Source organism: Rhinatrema bivittatum, chromosome 5 (genome assembly GCF_901001135.1).
Source record: "Rhinatrema bivittatum chromosome 5, aRhiBiv1.1, whole genome shotgun sequence".
Lineage (NCBI taxonomy): Eukaryota > Metazoa > Chordata > Amphibia > Gymnophiona > Rhinatrematidae > Rhinatrema > Rhinatrema bivittatum.
The window spans coordinates 154,878,286-154,898,705 of record NC_042619.1 but is presented as its reverse complement, the minus strand read 5'-3'; the positions used below and the strand labels follow the sequence as shown (position 1 = coordinate 154,898,705).

Sequence of the window (20,420 nt, the reverse complement as noted above, 5' to 3'; positions counted from 1 at the left end):
TAGATGTACTGCTCAGGAGATGAGAGGGTAGAGTGGAGACAGAACCCCTGAAAAAGACATTATAAAAGAAAAGCATAAGAATTCTTACAAAATGTAAGAGTCCAGTAACAATGTTTCTAAAATACCACAGTGAACTGTAGAGATTTTGAAGATGTCTTTGTGTAACCCTTTTTCAGGTAATAGCGATGATTCCAAAGGGCCATAAACATTTCTTTACGTGGGACACCTCTCAGTTTTTTCCCCAGCTACTCTTTCTCCCGGGGTGGGGGGTAGGTATTCTTTCTGTGGGGTTGAAGGATAACCTTCGTGGCCCAGGCAAGGGAAACTTTGTATGTATTACTCTTGCTCTTTGGAACAGGTTCCTGCACAAAACAGACAGGACTCAATGGATGGGTGTTCTAAATAATATTTACTGATATTGATTGTAGGAAAATCATTAAAGTGAATAAATAAATTGTCCAAATACATCCAGATTTCTTGTCTTTAATGTAGTACTTGTTTAAATTATGTATCCCTTTATGGAAGTGTCTCTGTTTACTGAAACTTGGAACTTCTAATCCATCCATGGTGTGGAATGAATGACTGTCTCAAGGAGCCGGGGTATCTTAACCAGGGTGGATCTCCCTTTTCCCAAACCATATCTGTCTCCAGAAGGGCACTCCTGATCGTCACCTGCCTGTGCCCCATGTCCCATGGTGAAAAGTCCGAGTGGGGGTCTCATGATGGTCTTTTTCTCCAACCCCTCTATGAAAGACTAGCTCACTGATGATTCTGAGGGAAGGGTTGATTCTGGAACAGATTACAATCCAGATCCAGGCAAGGAAGGGGGCAGTAAAAACATTTCCTTCCCAAAGATGAAAATGCAATCTGGCAAAATACTTAATCTAGTTCACAGGTATCTGCAACCTCCTCTTGAAGAAGCAAAAAAGGAATACAGATTTCCTCCTGCACCTCTGCAGAAGGGGTTACAGCCTCCTAGAAGGTGCAGATTTAATACATCAAAAATCCTAATCCTCAGATAAGACAAATGGAAACACTCTTTCTAATTTCTTCTTCCCTCCAGTTCATCACCAAGAACTGGGAAGACAGTGACTCTCTCTTTCTTTTCTAGACATATGGGTGAATTTTAAAAGTCCTATGTGTGCCACAGTTGGGAGATGTGCACTTATATTGGCCGAGCACACACCATGCAGATTTTAAGAGACGCCCTGGTATGGAAAATATGATGTGATTTGCTGATTTATCTCTCAACAGTTCCGTTTTTTTGTTTTACTTTGTTTAATATACTGTGGGTGACTGTTGTACATGTTTATGTTATTGAAGTCACTTAATAAAAATGTTTAAATACAAAAAAAAATGTTTTTTCATAAAAAGGGAATGGCATGGGCATGGCATGGACATTCCGGAAATATGAATGAAACCAGGGCATATGTATTTATGCACCCCAGCACGCCGGGGTCCCTATCCATGTAACTTTACTTCTGCTATAGACGGCATGTAAGTCAAGAAACAAAAACAACCTAGGCGTCAGTGCATTTTTAAGGGTTGGGGCTAAGAAGGCAAAAGGGAGACAAGTTAGCTAGGGGGTTTAGGATGTCCCCTTCTTTATTGGGGCGAACTGAGAGCAAACTGGGGACACAGGTAATTGTGTCGGCGTGCATATCTACTTATACGATTGAGTTGGCAATTGTATGCAGATGCATGTGTCAATGTTAAATTGTGCAGACATTTTCGTGCGAATAGACAATTTTATACCATGCACTCATATACAAGCGTATGTTATAAAATTGCTGCATCCATATTCGTGAACCGATAAAACACAAACTTCACAATCTGGATAAACAAATAAGCATGGGGGTATCTTGCATATTACGGCGGTTACTACCCTAAACAAATTAAGCCTGATACATCACTTTGAATGCATATACAGCATTGCGCTCTGCTTAAATGGCAGGGATAAATGTGGAAAAGAGGATTTACATTCAGACAACACCCAACAAGGCATTGATCTGTGCAGTCTGGATAAACAAGCATCGGGGTAACTTGCTTGATGCAGCAGTCACAACCCTTAACCATTAAGCCTTATGCTCACCTTTGATGCAACTCCAACATTACTCTCTGCATCAATGGCAGGGGATTATTATCTAAACTAGAGATCACTCACCCAGGTTTTATTTTACTCAATTTAACCCAAACCTTCACTTGATAAATATATCTTTCAATCAAATGTTATTGCCATTCTCTATAATTCTTTGCTTACCAATAAATTTGTTATGTGGAAGGGTGGTGGTTTATATTTTACCATTGGGCACTCTCCATGTTGGCTCTTAGCGTATTGCTTGTTTAATCATTAACACCCTCCTACCTCCGTTAATTAGTCGATATTTTCTTTAAAAGATTTTTTAGAGTGTGGCAATAACATTTGCTCTATATATCTTACTTAGTTTTTCTTTTTTTGTATATATGTATATTTTTTTGTGTGCACACATGCTTCCTAATTATTATCACCGTCAGTGTAACATGCTCACTTGCTATCATTTGTTCTTGTTACTTAGCTTTTGTGTTCTGAGAGTCCAAAATGTTGTTGAATGGTAACGGTATCCGACTTGTACAAGTTTCGGCAGAAATGCCTTCCTCAGGAATTATCTCTCTTTTTCTTTTTTTCAATTTTTTCAAATGCTGAATTTCAAAAGAAACCGCTGCTGTTCCTTCTCTAGTGCCCAAAAGCCTCCGCCCAACGCTGTTCTGACGGTTCAGAACCCTTCCTCATAACAAATTTATTGGTAAGCAAGGAATTATAGAGTACAGCAATAACATTTGATTGAAAGATATATTTACCTGGTGAAGGTTTGAGTTAAATTCAGTGGCAGGGGATGGCAGGAAATTTGAATCAAACAGTTACCAACAAGGGCCCTGAACTTGGTGGTTAGTGAAACAGATTATGGGAAAATAAGTGTGGGAGCTTGCTGGGCTGACTGGATGGGCTAATTGGTCTTTTTCTGCCGTCATCTCTATATTTCTATATATGCTCCCACACGCAGGTATTAAGATTCACCTTTGAGGGCCTAATTATGGAGAGCACACTGAAACACATCCTCCTCCCTCAAAATCAAAACTACACTGCCTCCTAGTCACATGGTTTAACCCCCTCCCTTGTGCCTATCAGACTGCCTATTCCTGCAAGCCTTTGGGGAAGGAGCAGTATTGAATGAGTAAATCACCTTTATAGGGGTAAACCTCCCAAATTTGTCCAAGGCTGAATGTAATATATGGGTAACATACAAATAAATCCCCTTTCCTATTGGGCCTTTTGGTGATACCAATAAAGTGATAAACACAATCAATTTTCTCCTGCTGGTTAGGAGGGGAAGTAGAGTTAAGAAAAATTAGATAAGGCAATCTTAAATTCAGTCAATTCTCCTTTAACAATTTATTTTTTCTTAGTATCAAATACATATAACATTAAAATCATGAACTCATTACTTTCTTAACTTTTCTTTTTTATTTTATTTTATACCCTTTACAGGTATCAAGCTAAGAAGACATCTCTTCAAACAAAACTTATGAAAAAGAACAATGCATACTTCTAACAGTCTTTTCAAATAAGGATCTTATATATCTTTTTTTTTAACTTTACATGTACTTATTTTTACTTTGCTAACATAAACCTTATGAATTGATACTTTGTGTTCTCTTTTCTTTTCTAGGTATCCATTAATGTCTGTTGGAGTAATGTTCAGGTAAGTAATACTTCCTTTATACCTTTTTGGTCCTTTATCTTTCTAATGTTTTCTCTCTCTGTACAGTTGTGTTTTTCTTTTTCTTTAACAAACAATCTTGTTTTATTTTTCTGTTTTTGCTTTTGTGTGCTCATAACTTTTATGTTCCTTTAAAAGTCTCTTGATCTCTTTATAGTGAGTGTTGCTTGGGTGCGTAGAATTTTTTTTATCTTTATGATCCTCTTCTTTTACCTTCAGCCTACCTCAAACAAACCAATAAAAGATACTATCTCTCTATACCCATTCAGATCTTCTGCCAACTTTATTTATATATACCCTCAGTGTTATTGAATTTAATTGTTACTGTAGTTTAGCTAATAAAAATAAAAGATAATCATTTGTACCCTAACTAGGCAAGTTTTATTTTTATTTTGTTATTATTGTTGTGAGTAGTGATAAACAGTTTCTATAACAAAAAAATTATATTTTTATACTAGAGTGTTTTTCATACTTACCAATTTAGCAGTAGAGAAGTGCACTGTTTTCTTTGCCGTAATATACTGATCTTGAGCTTTATTCAATAAAAATCAGGTTTCATTTTCATAGTACCTTTTAGGTCTGTACTATATATTCAGTGACGATCTATGGCTCAAGTCAAAGCTACTACAGGCCCTTACAGAGTTTGAGTATCAAGGCTTTCCTCAAACAATTAGTCATGACACTCTATCTATATTTAACATAATAACTGTATAAAATCACTGTATATTTTTTTTGTTGCTTACACTCTCATTATTAAAGCTATCATTAAATACTCATGAGACAGCTATACCTATAATGTTATATAAGCTATTACTAGGCCTTACTTAAGTTGAAGGCATAAAAAAATTAACAAAAATAGTTTCTCTTTTATACTTGCTTACCCACATGCATACATCTATATTTCCTATAATTCTTGCCAATTTCTAAGCTCTTATATTTATCTAGGCAGATTAGAATTAATGTTGTGAAGAACACTTATGCAGCACTTCCTCCTTCAACAAAGTCTGCCTAGGTTCTGTCTAGTATTTCTGTCATTGAGAGTCTTAGACTCTATAGATCAATGCTTAGTGATGTCATCTGCACTATTTTTTCAATAGGTATTATTCATTCCTTAAATCTATTCCTATTGAATTTTCCTTTGACATCTTTTAATAATGGAATTTACCAGGATAATTTTCCATAAACTATTTATCTGATCTTTGTTTTATTTTTAAATTCCTTTACACCGACCCTCTCTTCTGTTATTAGGGAAGCCGTCGTGATGTCAACCCTAGATATAGCTTCAGAACCTTGTCCTTTGCCATGGTAATTTCCGCTCTTTTGTTGCCCCCTTGCACTGAACTAGTATCCTTAGAGGAGGATGGAATATAGTAATAGCATAAATATCTTTTATTTTAAATAAGCTGTTGGTATAAGCATTATTTTTAATAATAAAGAACAATATTTTGTATGCATTCCTATTTTTTTCTTGCTTATTTAAACCTTTTAATGTATGCTAGGTCCTTACAAAGTTCTTAATTATTTTATTTTAAAGTTGGAACTCCTCAAAAAAAAATGTTATAATTGCTACTTAAAGTCATTGTGCAAATTTTCTATTTTCTAATCATTTTAATGACTCTTTTGTTAGCTGTTTCCTAATTGAGCTATTTCCTTCTTTTAAATAGTCTTTGGAGAGGGGGAGTTTGTGTCCTTCAGATAGACAGGCTTTTCCTACCAGGCCACTACTTTGATTTTCATTCAAATTTTCTCTATTTTTGCTTATTTTTCTCTTTTTGGATGCCCCCCCCCAGGATCACCACTACCTTGACGTCACTGATGACATCATTGATGCTGGCTCAACTGTCCTGCTTCCTGAGTATCTTTTTTATTTTTACTTTATTCCTGCAGCCACGATGCTTATTTGCTGGTGAGAGTAAGCTACCAGCAGTGGCAGCCCTCGGTAACACAGCTGACCACTGCTGGCCAGCTGATTTTCCTTGCCCCTTTTTGTGACCTATATTTGTCTCTCGATGGCTTAAAGGAAGCTGGTTGTGACCTGTAGAAGGAACAGTTCCAGCAGACCGCCCTCAGCCCAGACACAGCAAGAGGTCTCATCTCCCTCCTTTTGTCTTCTTTTAACTATGTGCTTTAGGCAGGAGTAGTGCTCAGGCCCCACAACGGTGGTGTTCTGATGTCCCTCTCTCCGGCCAGGCTCACCCCCCACATCGGGAGAGTCACTGCTCTCCTCCTTTTTTTTTTTTATTCAATGTTCCCTCCACAGGAGCAATGGCAGAGGTCAAGCCTGGCCAGATGACCATATGCTCCCAGTTCGAGTTGTCTCCGTGGTGGCAGCTCGAGTTGATCACGGCCTTACCTTCTGGCCAGGCTCAGCTCTCGCATTGGGAGGTCCTGACCGCTCCAACACTTCAGCGGCATAACATTGTTCCCTTTATCAGCTGCCTCCCTCAATCTCTGTCCTATCCTTTTTTTTTTAACTGGGGTGACTGGGCCTTAGGCATTTTGATGCCTCACCTCCAGATAGCGGATCCGTAATTAGTGGCAATGACTCTGAAATGTGTGGCGACTGCACCACTCCAACTTGGCTGTCCTTTTTACATTTTTTTTTTTTTTTTTTATTATTTAGCGGTAGCAGTCAGGCCTAAGTAATGACAGTGATCTGATGCCTGCTTGCTTAATGCTGGTCTCTCTTCTTTTCCGGCCCCAATTCTCAGGGTCGTGACTTTCTTACCTGCGCCAAGAATTGGGCCCATCAATCAGGCAGTCCTATACGCTGCTTGTCTTTCCCTTCCCCCTCCTGACAGCCTCCCTGGGATGATCGCGACTCAGCTTTTTTTTTTTTTTTTTTTTTAAACTACCGCGATGGTTCTCTCTTTAGCAGTGGCTTCCAGGGGCACCGAGACAACAGCCTCTCTCTTTGACCCTCCCACCTCAGCTTCCCTCACTCTCACTGGATGCCCAGCTGTTATCCGAATTGCCGTGAACCTCCCACCCACAAATTAAAAAAAAAAAAAAATTGGTTGCTGGAGTCCTTCATTACATCCACTGCTCCATCTTGTAGCACCCTATATTGTCTTGCCCTCTCCAACTCCATGACTTACAACGCTCTGGTAAGTACTTTGAATATATTTATTTATTTTTAAACCCATTTACAAATGGCATAGCCTGCAGTGCAGATGGACTAACATTAAAGGCTGAGGACTAGTGCTCCTTGGTGGAGACCTCATAGTCTCTGCATTTGGATTTCTGTGGAAGAAGTTTCTAGGGGGTAGCAAAGAAAACTTTAGCAAACATCTCACTTAATGAAATGGGGGGTATTTCTCTTAATGAGTCCTGTGGCATATACATTGCCTGCATGTTGTGAGGCATTTTCTCTGGATAATTAATCTTTCAGTAGAATAGAGTGCTTGATTTTTTTTTTCCTATAAACATAAAATGTTTTATGATTGTGAGTTAGCATGCTGTGTCTTGTCTTGAATGCAGAGTTTCAATATGTGTGGACTTTTCTTTTGATGGATAATTAAAGAATGTTTTATACAGCCTTAAATAGCTCTTCAAATGAGTGACTTGATTCAAGCAAAAACAAGCTTTTAATATGTGTGGGTGTACAGAAGCTTGGTATTAATTGGTTAGATGTAGGTTTATTTCATTAGCTTCGAGTATAACACTTTTTTTTTCTACAAAAAGAACATCACTTTATACATAATAAGAGAAAATTCTCTCAGTTTGCAACCAGAATACAACCAGATAGTAGATACCTGTTTATTGACCAACAATGCATTGCTTTTCCTTAACGAGGATGTCTGCATAACCAAGAAAGCACTGAAAATTTCCAGCTATTCTTTGTACATCAAACACGGCATTGCTGTTTTTAAAATATTTGTTCCCAAGACAAAAATATTTTCAGTGCAGTGCTCCATAAAAATTAATCCAGCATTTCACACTATTTTGGCTTGGCAGATGAACCACCCCCTAAAACCTGCTCATCCGAGGCTACAGAATAACAATAAACTAGAGTCAGGCAGAGCTCTAGCCAGGCAATTTTGTGCCTATGGCCAAGTGAAAAGCTGCACCCTCACCCATTACACAATACATGACACCACGAGTTGGGAGAATCTGTTCATTGTTTGTACATCAATGCCCTTGGCCAGTGCAAGGTGCCCTAGGAAAAATCTTTACAGCTTTGCACCCTCCACTCAATCACACGCTCTTCACATACAATTAAAAATTATACATTTATAATAACAGATTTTATATGATAAAGAACATTCAAACACAATTTTCTGAGGTAAAAATATCACTTACAACATGTAATTTATATTTACATGCACTGCTGAGGTGTCAACCAGAAAACCCTGCAAAAAAAGCAAGAGATACTTGGAACCTATATGGAATTAGGCCTACTGTAATGCATCTTGGGCATGGGAATGACCCTCAGAGAGGCAAACAGCAACAACTAGGGATGTGAGGCGCCGGAACCCTCGCTGAACGACCTCCTGCAGTCGATCTCCTGCCGGCGCCATTTTCCGTACGAAAACGATTCGCGGCGGGAAATCGCTCCCTGACCCCCGCTGGACCTCCAGGAACTTTTGGCCAGCTTGTGGGGGGCCTCCTGACCCCCACGAGACTTGCCAAAAGTCCAGCGGGGGTCCGGAAGGACCTCCTGCCGTCCAATCGTGTTCGTCTATGGCCGCCGCCATTTTTCGCCGCCATTTTGGAAAATGGCGCCGGCTGAAGACAACAAGATTGAGGAGCAGGAGCCCGTTCCGGACCGCTGCCGTTCCGGACCGCCGCTGGACCCGCAGGTTATTTAACTCATTTGGGGGGGGTTCGGGAGGGTGGGGGATTTAATTTAAAGGGTCGGGGGTGGGTTTTAGGGGGTTTTAGTGTGCCGGCTCACGATTCTAACGATTTATAACGATAAATCGTTAGAATCTCTATTGTATTGTGTTCCATAACGGTTTAAGACGATATTAAAATTATCGGACGATAATTTTAATCGTCCTAAACGATTCACATCCCTAGCAACAACCCTACCTATGAAAATAGTAATAAACCCACTATTAGGAAATCAGAACAATCCAAGCTGTTATAGATCCCTACATAAAAACTACACACTAATGGAATAACTCACTTCAGTCACACATGCAAAACACAGCTAGACCCTCAAATAAAGAATAAAGAGACCATATAGTATAAATAGAAATGTACAGACAAAAACTGAACTGGAAACTGCAACAAGCCTACTCCTAGATTCATCAAAATGCTGTAATATTGCTGGCCTAATGCCCATGATAAGAAAAAGGGGCTTGTTTAGGGTAATTTTAGAGTTACTGCACCATGCAGTAACATACTGCTTTACATAGGTAGTATCACATAGGGATGTGAATCGTTTTTCAACGATTAAAATTATCGTCCGATAATGTTTATATCGTCTTAAATCGTTATAGAACACGATACAATAGAAATTCTAACGATTTATCGTTAAAAATCGTTAAATCGTGTTAGTGCGCACTAACTCGATTTAGTGCGCACTAACTGAAAATGATACAAATAAACACTTTCCAGGTCACTGAAGGTCAGTTAGGAATGAATATGTGTTCCTATTGGCTGGCTGCCCTCTTATCTATTGATATTACCAAGGTTACCACTGAGGTGATGGTTGGGGGGATGGGAAATGGAACTGGAAACTAACGAACACCAACAGAAAATGAAACAAAGTGTTTACACTTCCCAGGTCAGTAAAGGTCACTTAGGAATGAATATGTATGTATGTATTCCTATTGGCTGGCTGTGCTCTTATCTATTGATGTTACCAATATGGTTGGGGGGATGTGAAATGGAAACAGTTGGAAGCTTGACAAAAAAAGTAATGTAATGATCAGCACTCACGTGACTAGAACTTGTTTGTTTATTATTTTTGTTAGCAGGCACCTGAAATGCTAGTGCATGTTGAATTTGCCAATCACTGTGCATTTTAGAAAGGTGGTCCTGGCTGGAACTGTACACAGTTCAAATATATGTAATTGATTGTTGGTAAGTGTATTTTTTAAGTAGCCACACTGGCACCAGTATGTTTACTTTTCCTCCTACTTAACTCACTAGCTCAGCTTTGTAAGAAGGGCTTCTCTGCTTGTGTGTTGTTTTTGTTTGGTGTGAGGAGAGCAGAAACATCAGATCTTTATTCAATCTACTACAGTCATCTCTTACAGTGCCCTATCCCTATTAATACCAGGAGTGTTGTGATCTTCCTGCACACAGTGCCCTAACCCTGATACCAGTCTGAGACAGCTCCCTCCCTGCATTACTAGTGAGAGGCTGGCTTCACAGACAGGGGGGAGCTGCCTGACCCTCACTCCTGACTTCCCCCATGTCCCAGCTAGTGAATGGTGTGTGGGTGAGGGGGGGGGGGGAGGATGGTGAAGTCTGAGACAGCTCCCTCCCTGCATTACTAGTGAGAGGCTGGCTTCGCAGACAGGGGGGAGCTGCCTGACCCTCACTCCTGACTTCCCCCATGTCCCAGCTAGTGAATGGTGTGTGGGTGAGGGGGGGGGGGGAGGATGGTGAAGTCTGAGACAGCTCCCTCCCTGCATTACTAGTGAGAGGCTGGCTTCACAGACAGGGGGGAGCTGCCTGACCCTCACTCCTGACTTCCCCCATGTCCCAGCTAGTGAATGGTGTGTGGGTGAGGGGGGGGGGGAGGATGGTGAAGTCTGAGACAGCTCCCTCCCTGCATTACTAGTGAGAGGCTGGCTTCACAGACAGGGGGGAGCTGCCTGTCCCTCACTCCTGACTTCCCCCATGTCCCAGCTAGTGAATGGTGTGTGGGTGAGGGGGGGGAGGGTGGATGGTGAAGTCTGAGACAGCTCCCTCCCTGCATTACTAGTGAGAGGCTGGCTTCACAGACAGGGGGGAGCTGCCTGACCCTCACTCCTGACTTCCCCCATGTCCCAGCTAGTGAATGGTGTGTGGGTGAGGGGGGGAGGGTGGATGGTGAAGTCTGAGACAGCTCCCTCCCTGCATTACTAGTGAGAGGCTGGCTTCGCAGACAGGGGGGAGCTGCCTGACCCTCACTCCTCCGGGGTATTGTGATCTTCCTGCACACAGTGCCCTATCCCTGATACCAGGGGTGTTGTGATCTTCCTGCATGCAGTGCCCTATCCCTATTAATACCAGGAGTGTTGTGATCTTCCTGCATGCAGTGCCCTATCCCTATTAATACCAGGAGTGTTGTGATCTTCCTGCACGCAGTGCCCTATCCCTGATATCGGGATGTGTGCAAGAAGATCACAACACCCCCGGTATCAGGAATAGGGCACTGTGTGCAGGAAGATCACAACACCCCCAGTATCAGGAATAGGGCACTGTGTGCAGGAAGATCACAACACCCCTGGTATTAGGGATAGGGCACTGTGTGCAGGAAGATCACAACACTCCTGGTATTAATAGGGATAGGGCACTGTGTGCAGGAAGATCACAATACCCATGGTATCATGGTTAGGGCACAAGTTCTAGTCACATTGACTGATCACATTACTTGTTTTGTCAAGCTACCAACTGTTTCCATTTCCCATCCCCCATATACTGTCAGTTGGAAACTTGGTAACATGAATAAATAAGTGGGCAGCCAATAGGAATACATATTCATTCCTAAACTGACCTGAAAAGTGTCAAATTGTATCATTTTCAGTTAGTGCGCACTAACTCCCAGTTAGTGCGCACTAATCGGAAAAAACGATTTTTAACGATTTTTTAACTAAAAAATCGTGCCTAAGACGATTTTCTTGCCCTGCCACACGATTTCTATCGTTAAGACGATATGGAAAACGATTCACATCCCTAGTATCACATGGTGCAGTAAATATGTGTGTGTGTGTGTGAGAGAGAGAGAGAGATATATTCTATCTATAAGACCCTCATAGTAGTCAAATATTTATATCTCTATAGGAAGGGCAGCTAGTAGCTCAAGGTGAGGTGTTGGTGTTGGTTTAGGGTTTAGGGGCCAGTTTTTCATGCATAGGAAGATGTACGAACAGCACATTTACCTCGGTAAAGATTTTACATCATTTGGGTGAGGAAAGTCTCACAAATATGACATTTCTACTATGTTCCCTTGCTCTAGTATGATGGACTCTATAACAGGGTAACATCAAACTAGGGTGTGATAACATAGTATAAAATTTCATGTTTGTGAGACTTTCCTCACTCCAAATGTTGTCAAATCTTCACTGAGGTGAACTGTGCTGTTCGTATGTCTCACCATGCATAAAAAACTGGCCCCTAAACCCTAAACCACCACCAATACCTCACCTCAAGGTATTAGCTGCTCCTCCTATAGGCATATAAATAATTACATACTGTGAAGGCCTCCCTAGAGGCACTCTCTCTCTCTCTCTCTCTCTCTCTCTCTCTCTCTACTCCACTCCTCTCCTTCTCCCTTCTTCCCTCCCAAACCCAGAAATGGCCAAAATGCAATTCAAAAAATTTATCACAAATTGAGTAATGGCCATTTCAGTCATATTGCACAGCTTAATGCCAGGAAAAAAGGTATTATTTCCAGCATTAAAACCATTGATAGCATGTGTTATGCTATCGCACGGTGCAATATTGCCTCTCATTTTAATAAATACTGCCCCACAGTATATCAGCCTGACTCTGGCCGAGTTTCGCTCTATGGATAAAGCTGCTTCAGGGGTACTGTATGAAGTGTTCTGTATTCGCAAAAGAAATCTCATGGGTCACATATGCTCTCTCACATTCGCACAAACAAGCACACATGCTCTCACTCTCCCACACCCATGCTCTCTCACTCTCCCACACACAAGCACACTTGCACTCACTCTCCCACACACATGCTTTCTCTCTCTCTCCCATACACATGCTCTCACTTTTCCACACACAAGCACACATTCTCTCTCTCACTCTCCCACATACATGCACACATGCTGTCTCACTCTCCTACACACAAGCACATGCTCTCTCTCACTCACTTCCTCCTTGAGTTAGCAGGTAGCAGCAGTTTCCTTCTTCAGCCCCATGGCCAAGAAAATGATTTCCGGCAACGGGGCATTGGACTACTTCCAGCAGGGCACACTCCTCCTCCTTAGCAGTGCGGCCCCACCGAAATCAACGGCGTGGTAAGTACGTCTTTGATAAGTGGAAAAGCAGAGCGGCTCTTCCAGAATCAGCAGCGTTGCTAGCTGGGCCATACTGATTTTCCACTTACTAAGGCCATGCTGACCAAGGGACAAGGCTGCTTTTTCTTTTGCTGTGTACCCACCGGCTGCATTGCTCTCCTCAGCACATAGCAGCGGTAGCGACGCCTATGGCCATGGCCATATTGATCAAAGGCATGCTACTGCTCTGGAGTCAGGTACTTCACAAATGGCATTCATAACAATTACACATACGTTATCTGTGATGGAAACTTGTCACTATGCTAAGGAAGTGAGGAAATGCACACCCTGTATGATGAAGGCAAGGCCTATTCAGGGAAAAAATCCCGGGGCTGGCAGATAATGGCCCATGGTGCCTCAGCCTTAGTTTTCCCCTCCTCCATCATAAATTGCAGTCAATGAGTTGAACTCATAATGGGCTGCAGGCCTTTGTGTGCAGGAGAACAAGCCAGGCAAAGTCTTCCTGCCAAAAATCCATCAAAACCTTATTTACATTCGTTGGAAGGACTCATGTGTGGAAGTAAAAGAGAAAACAAAGCAGAATAATAACAGTAAATTGCAAATAATTATTATATCAGGAGCCTTTAATAAACCTGAGGGAATATTAACTGCCATGAAATAACCTTCAGTTCAGACATATTAAAACAAACCTCTAACCTCTTTTAACTAGCAGATTAGTCTGCTCCTGGCTTGTTACTTGCAGCTTTTTCTATCAAACTGTTGTAAGCTATTTGGCTACACAAGAGTATCCCCCTCTGTTTGCCTCCAAATATTTTCCCTGCAAATGTTTCTTTGGTTACTTTGATTTCTGTGACTTGGCATTACTGGAAAACAGCAGCATCATAACTCTTCCACCAGATCTGGCAGTAAACTGCTATACCAGATTTCTGTTCTAACTGGGCATGGAATTGAGAGCTCTTCTATGACTCAGCTGTGCTCTAACAACCCTGCAGGTCATGTTTCTGTTTATTTATAAATTTACTATACCACTATTCCATAAAATATTACACCAAAGCTGAAAGGAGGGGAAAGTGCTTATGCTTTAAGGTGCATTTTATGCCTGTTGGAGGAAACTGTGTGTTTGTAAAAGTTGTACATGTAACACACACCTAAGCTTATTCTTTGATTTATAAATTCTTATCCCATGTAAGAGGATGAGAGACATTTGAACATGAAAAATCAATCAGGGATTTATCTGAACAGAGAAGTGACCTAGCCCATATCAATTAGATTTATATTCCCCTTGCAAGTGTTTGCAAAGTTAACATTAATTTAAAGCACTGATTTACAAATCCCCATGCCCATAGCAACCTAAATTAACTAAGAACTCAACAATATTAAGATGCAAACAGCAGCACAATGAGGCCTTCCAATCTTTTGTGCCGAGTGACACATGTATTATTATTATACGCCAGCTGGTGAGAAGTTGTATGTATGCGCCCAGTGCAAATAGCTTCTGGATCTTAGAGAAACAGTCTGATTTCTGGAGGCTAGAATGGCAGATCTAGAGGAACTGAGGCAGAAAGAGAGATATTCGGAGAAGACCTTCAGGGACAGTATAGTCAAGTGCCAACTTAAGTCCTGCAAACCCTCTGCTGCTTTGGAGGATTATGACCACCTGGTCAGAGAGCATTACTTTGGTATAGCAGGAAGTGATCCAGTAGCAAGTGTTGCGACCCTCGCTGCTCGACTTCCTCACTCTGCCCTCTTTACCTCTGTGGCAACTCCCTCCGGGTCTGATGGACGGCTGGCTGCTGCAGCGTCTCCATGCCATCTCCCTCCAGCGTCCCCGGACCGGCTCGACGTTGCAGATCCGCCATGTTGCCTGAAGACCTAGGGCGCGTGCTAGAGCACGAACCTCAGGGGCGCCCCTCTGAGATGACGTCATCCGCTTCCAATATTTAAAGGTCTCTTTTTCATTATCTAACTGAGTTAGCAAGGGGGATTGCTTCGGCTACACCTCCCAAGCTACTCTGCCTCCTTGGACTTACCAGAGGTACCCGCTCCTCGGGTGCCTCGCTCTTTTTCTTTCTTTCAGATTACAAATAGGAATCGGTACTCGCTCCTCAAGGGCCCATGTTCCTGGACACTCTGAAGATTCTCTACTGCTTGGAAGCTATCGCTGTTACAAACAATTGTGAGTTACCATCACTCTCTCAGAGCTTTCCCTGGAACCAGGTAATCGCTCCTCGAGGGCCTAAACCTTTCCAGCTCCTGAGCTTACTTGAGACCTTATGTGAGTTTTGTCATCTAGTTCTGTTAATGAACTCTGCCTACTCACTTTCTACAGTTTCTCAACAGCTCAGCCATTCTGGATCACTGTTCCAGTACCTGAGGGACTACAGCCCTGTCCGGCATATCAGCTCACTATTGCCACCTCTGGTGGTTTCAAAAACTTGTTTAATAAAATAACTAATGTGTGTCTGTCTTCATACTCAAGCCTAGCAGGTGGTTCCTCTCGGGATATCCTCCCGGGGGCGTGGTCATCTACCACCAGCCCAGGGACCCACCTACAACTATATCAGATTCATTACAGATTGCTACTCCTTAGCAAGATGATATCTGAGACACTACAAGATTGCTGACTCCTCCTCCTTTAGGAGCCATTACATCATATTGCTAATTCACAGCTCTATCACAGAGCTTTCCTAACATCTTGCTTCTCCTATCTGATTGCTTCTCCCATCAGATAGCGGAACATAACAGAATCCTAACAGCAAGAACCTGTTCTCCATATGATGATTTATCCTCTCAAACTGAGGATAAGTCTACAAGGGCTAGAACCTAGGATGGAAGGTTTAGTTAGTCATAGTTGATGATTTGATTATTAAGAATTCAGATAGCTGGATGGCTGGTGAGGATCTCTTGGTAACTAGTCTGCCTGATGCAAATGTGGTGGATCTTACGTGTCAACTAGGATTTTAGGCAGAGCTGGGGAGAAGCCATCTCTCATGATGTATGTGCACACCAAAAACATAAGAACGTGTGGGAAGGAGGATCTAGAAGCCAAATTTAGGCTTTTATGTAGAAAGTTGAAATCCAGATCTTCCACAGTAGCATTCTCTAAAATACTTCCTATTCCATGTGCAGACTTCAGAGGAAGGCATATTGTCAATGTATGGAAGACATTGGAACACCACTATTATAGGACCTGAACACCGTTAAAAGAAGAGAAAAGGAGGGGGATGAGACCTCTTTCTGTGACACAGTCAGGGCCATCTGCTGGAACCATTCCTTCTATAGGTCACAGCCACAACCAGCTTCCTTGAAGCCATTGGGAGACAGATATAGACTACAAAAAGGTACAGGGAGAATCAGCTGGCCAGCAGTGGTCAGCTGTGTTACTGAGGGCTGCCACTGCTGGTAGCTTACTCTCCCCAGCAAATAAGTATTGTGGCCACAGGAATAAAGTCAAAATAAAAAAAAAAGGACACTCAGGAAGCAGGACAGTTGAGCCAGCCTCGCTGACATCATCAATGACATCAGCAGAATACCAGTAATCCCAGGGTGGAGGTCGAAGGCCCAGTTTGGCAATTTTTATGTTCTTATAAGTCTCTCATCCACAATATTCCAGTCACCTCTTCAATGTCATACAAGGAATGGATGTATCCTTGTGAACTCCTCTACTGATGGGATTTTCTAAATTCCCTTTGTCTAAAACCCTGAAGGAAGGGTGGATGCAAACTTCCTTCCACAAAAATGACGTACAAGTCCAGAAGGAAATAATATTCCTTTAAATTGGGAAAAAATGCACCCCTTCTACCTTTCCATACCTGGGCCTTAATCCCTAAGCTCCAAAGGGTTCTCTTCCCCCCAAAAAAAATAAAAACAAAACAGGAGAAGGATCATCACCTTCTCCTGTACTAACCTTTCAAAATCAAAATCCTTCTCCTCAAATATTTCAAGATACAACAATAAAATGAAGTTTTATAAACCTAGATGATCTCTCTTCCAAATTCATACCAATGCTAGAATCTTCTAACAATGATTCATTGGATGAATTTCTAGATTTTATGAGATACCTCATTAAATGCTATCCTTGATAAATTATCACCAAGGGAAGCCTAAAACTGCCCCATGATTTAATAATGCCTTGAAAAAAAGAAAAGAGAGGAGTAAGAAAAATTGAAAGGAAATGGCAACGGCACCCTACCCCTTCAAATTTGTCCAATTATCGACTTTCTCTTTCAAACTATCAGGGCGCCATTACTGCTGCAAAGAAAGCATACATTTACTCAAAAAAATCAACATCATTCAATAACCCCAGAGAGTTGTTTCATTCTGTTAAACAGATCATCCATCCAGTCTCAGCCCCTATTAGTGCACCATCCCCAGCTCCAGGGCACAATAGAGCACAATTTAGCAATTGCCTTTGCAGTATATTTCAATGAAAAAGTGACTACTATTAGAAATGCATTTCAAAATTCTGTTAATGTTATAATCAATGACTTTTTCTCAGATGGAACAAGATGGGAACAATTTGGCATTATGTCAGAGTCTGAAGTTAATCACATCATTAATAAAATGAACTCATCTACCACTCCTCTTAACACTTGCTCTAAAGCTTTGTTAAAATTAATTAAAGTAGAATCAGCTAACTTTATTGCAAATTTTGTAAATTTGTCACTGGTTACTGGCACACTCCCAGGTTTCTTGAAAAGTGCATCGATTCATCCAATACTGAAAAAAGCATCAAATTATCAGCCAATCTCTTCACTATCATGGGGTCTGATGCAATAAATTTTGTGGAAAGTGGGCGCTGACTTTTTAGCGCCCACTTTCTTAGTGCATGCATGGCACCCGCAAGGGGGGGGTGCCATGCAATATGCAAATTAGGGGGTCACGCTAGCAAGGAGGCGCTAGGGTCACTTGCGCAACCTTAGCGCCTCCTTGCGACCCCGCGGCGGCTGCCGGTTATGAAGATCGACGCCAGTAAACTCGGCATTGGTTTTCATAACCGGCCGTCTGCCAGTAAGGAAAACGGATGCTGAATTTATCTAGTTTATTAGCATCCGTTTTCATTACTGGCAGATGGCCGGTTATGAAAACTGATGCTGAGTTTACCGGTGTCGGTCTTCATAACTCGGCGGTTTGCCGAGGTTTTTTTTTTTTATTGAAGAAGTACCGAAAAGCAGTTTTTTCTGTTTTTCTGTACTTCTATGTGCGCTCAGCTATTAACACCTGCTCAAGGCAGGCATTAATATCTGAGCAATAAATGTGCGTCTGAGATGCACATTTATTTTTTTGAATGCGGAGTGAATGAGTAATAGCCTCATTCACATGCATTTCCTCTGAAAACACTGATAGCACAACCATTAAGTATTTTTCCAAAATATCAAAAGTAGATTCAAAATTTAAGAAAACGTACATTTAATTGATAAGCTTGATTCTCAGGATGATCCATATGACTGTGAATTAACAGCTTTTCTTTAAGCAAAGAAGCATTAGCCAATTTAATTTCTTTAAGACCTTCATCAATTTCCTTGATCTTTTCCTTCATATTTCTAATTTCGACATCATTCTTCCTAGCTAGGGCTTTAATAGATTAATTTAACTTGGCAATATCACTAGAGGTATTAGTTATGGAGAAGTCCAAACTCACCAGCACAGCCCATGTAAAGTCTAGAGTTACCACGGGGACCTTCACTAAATGAGATCGTGACTCATATTCTTGAGGCACTGGGAAGATCTGGGTGGCCACAACAGCAGAGGCATCTAGATGTTCTTTCCTCTGCATAACTGTATTCAGCAAATCAAAATCCTCTGGTTTCTCCACATACACCAAGGTCATGGCTCCACCTGTGGATTGACTCTTGGTGTCATCACAATGCATCAAGGTTGCCACAGTACTTGGATGAGAACAGTGACTCAGAACAAAGAGGGGAGAATGAAACCTCATCCCAAGCTGCAGGAGCCTCAACCATGCCAGCCTCAGCACTGGAGCCTTCCCTCTGAAAAGCTCAAAGCACCCTCCAGGAAGGCATCTAAATTCTGCTGACTAAAGACATTAAATGTGCTCCAGGATAAACTCTGACTTTATCTTTGCATTTAGGAGGCATTGTACCCATGTACAAAAAGCAAAAAGACACCACAGCCAAGGTAAAAATTCTTACAAGAAACAGCAGTTAGAGAGAGACTGCCAGAGTCACACCACCATCATCACTTCTACCCCATTATCTTTTAATAAGGACATTAAAACCTGTTTCACTTTGCTTTTGGATAAAATTATTGGCCAACTGGATATGTTTGTCTCAGGATCATTTGCAGTCTACATTGTTTTGATCAATTATTTAAGACTAATTTTGGTGCTTTTGGATCTTGCTTTGAATTTATGAACATGAGACTTTTTAGATTTATGCTTTGCTTAGTTTGCTATTCTGTGCTGATTCCATGTAGTTATTTTGTGCCTATGTCTGTTTTGATGAATTGCTAAAATGCTTCCATTTACACTTCAAAAAGCTTGTTAGCCACCATGAGTCATTTTGAATTGGAATCAATGAGATAGAAATGTAAAATAAATAAATGTTTTTCCAGGGATAGGTGCCCAGGTGGGACTGTCATTATTATTAGCAACTCAATATTTAGAAAGCTAAATAGCAGGCATGGCGATTGCTAGGTAACTGACTTGCCTAGTGTGAAGTTTGCATACCTGTTATGTCGTCTAGAGAGGATTTAAAAAAGTGCTGGGGACGAGCCAGCTATTGTTGTACATGTTGGTACCAACAACATAGGAAGATGTAGAAGGGAGGTTCTAGAAGTTGAATTGTCTTTTAGGTAGGAGATTGAAATCCAGTACTTTCAGGGTAGAATTCTCAGAAGTGTTCCAAATTCCAAATGCAGGACCCCAGAGGCAGGCTGACCTCTGGAGTCTCAATACATAGAGGAGGGCTTTAGATTTGTTAAGAACTGGAGAACATTGTGGGGAAAGGGGAGCTTATCACAATTGAATAGGCTCCCCCTTAATCTGGGTAGAACCAGTTGCTGGTGCTATCATTAAAAAAGAAGATAGAACAACTTTTTAAACTAATGTAGCAATTGTGTGCCACAGAGTTGTACGTGGTTTACTGCATAAAAAGATATGTTATATTAAAGTTGTGATGTCTTCCTAAGGGAAGTCCTGTAAGGGTTATGTTTTTGTGTTTGTGGAAAGGTTCCAGTGAGAGAGGTTCATTCTGAGGGCAGAGGGTGAGACAGGTAATTATGTGAGTGACAGCCTGGTACAGCCCCTTTGAGCATGGTTTAGAGTTGGAAATTAAAGCCCTGTTTTCACATGGGACTGGAGCTTCTCCAGAGTGACCATGTAACAGAAAGATGTAGCTGTTACCCCCTCCAGGGGAATACAATTTAGGGAAGCCAGGAGGTCAGATGGGATTCTCCCCACATATCTAGAGAGACTTGAGAGCAAGGTGATAAAGTGGAGAACTGAAGTGTGAAGCAGTTAGATAAGGATCTGTAACTGTGATGGGAACTGGCAAGGGCCTGGAGGTAA

The 20,420-nt window shown here is 41.5% G+C and overlaps 1 long non-coding RNA gene across 1 annotated transcript in view; it reads right to left on the bottom strand.

Moving 5' to 3' along the window:
* LOC115091528 overlaps window positions 1-6,684 on the bottom strand; it is a 29,342-nt gene extending 22,658 nt beyond the window's left edge. The window contains exon 1 of the long non-coding RNA XR_003856751.1: window positions 6,487-6,684. This is a non-coding gene — a long non-coding RNA (uncharacterized LOC115091528). The remainder of the gene's footprint in view (window positions 1-6,486) is intronic.
* Between the last annotated feature and the right edge of the window lie 13,736 nt (window positions 6,685-20,420).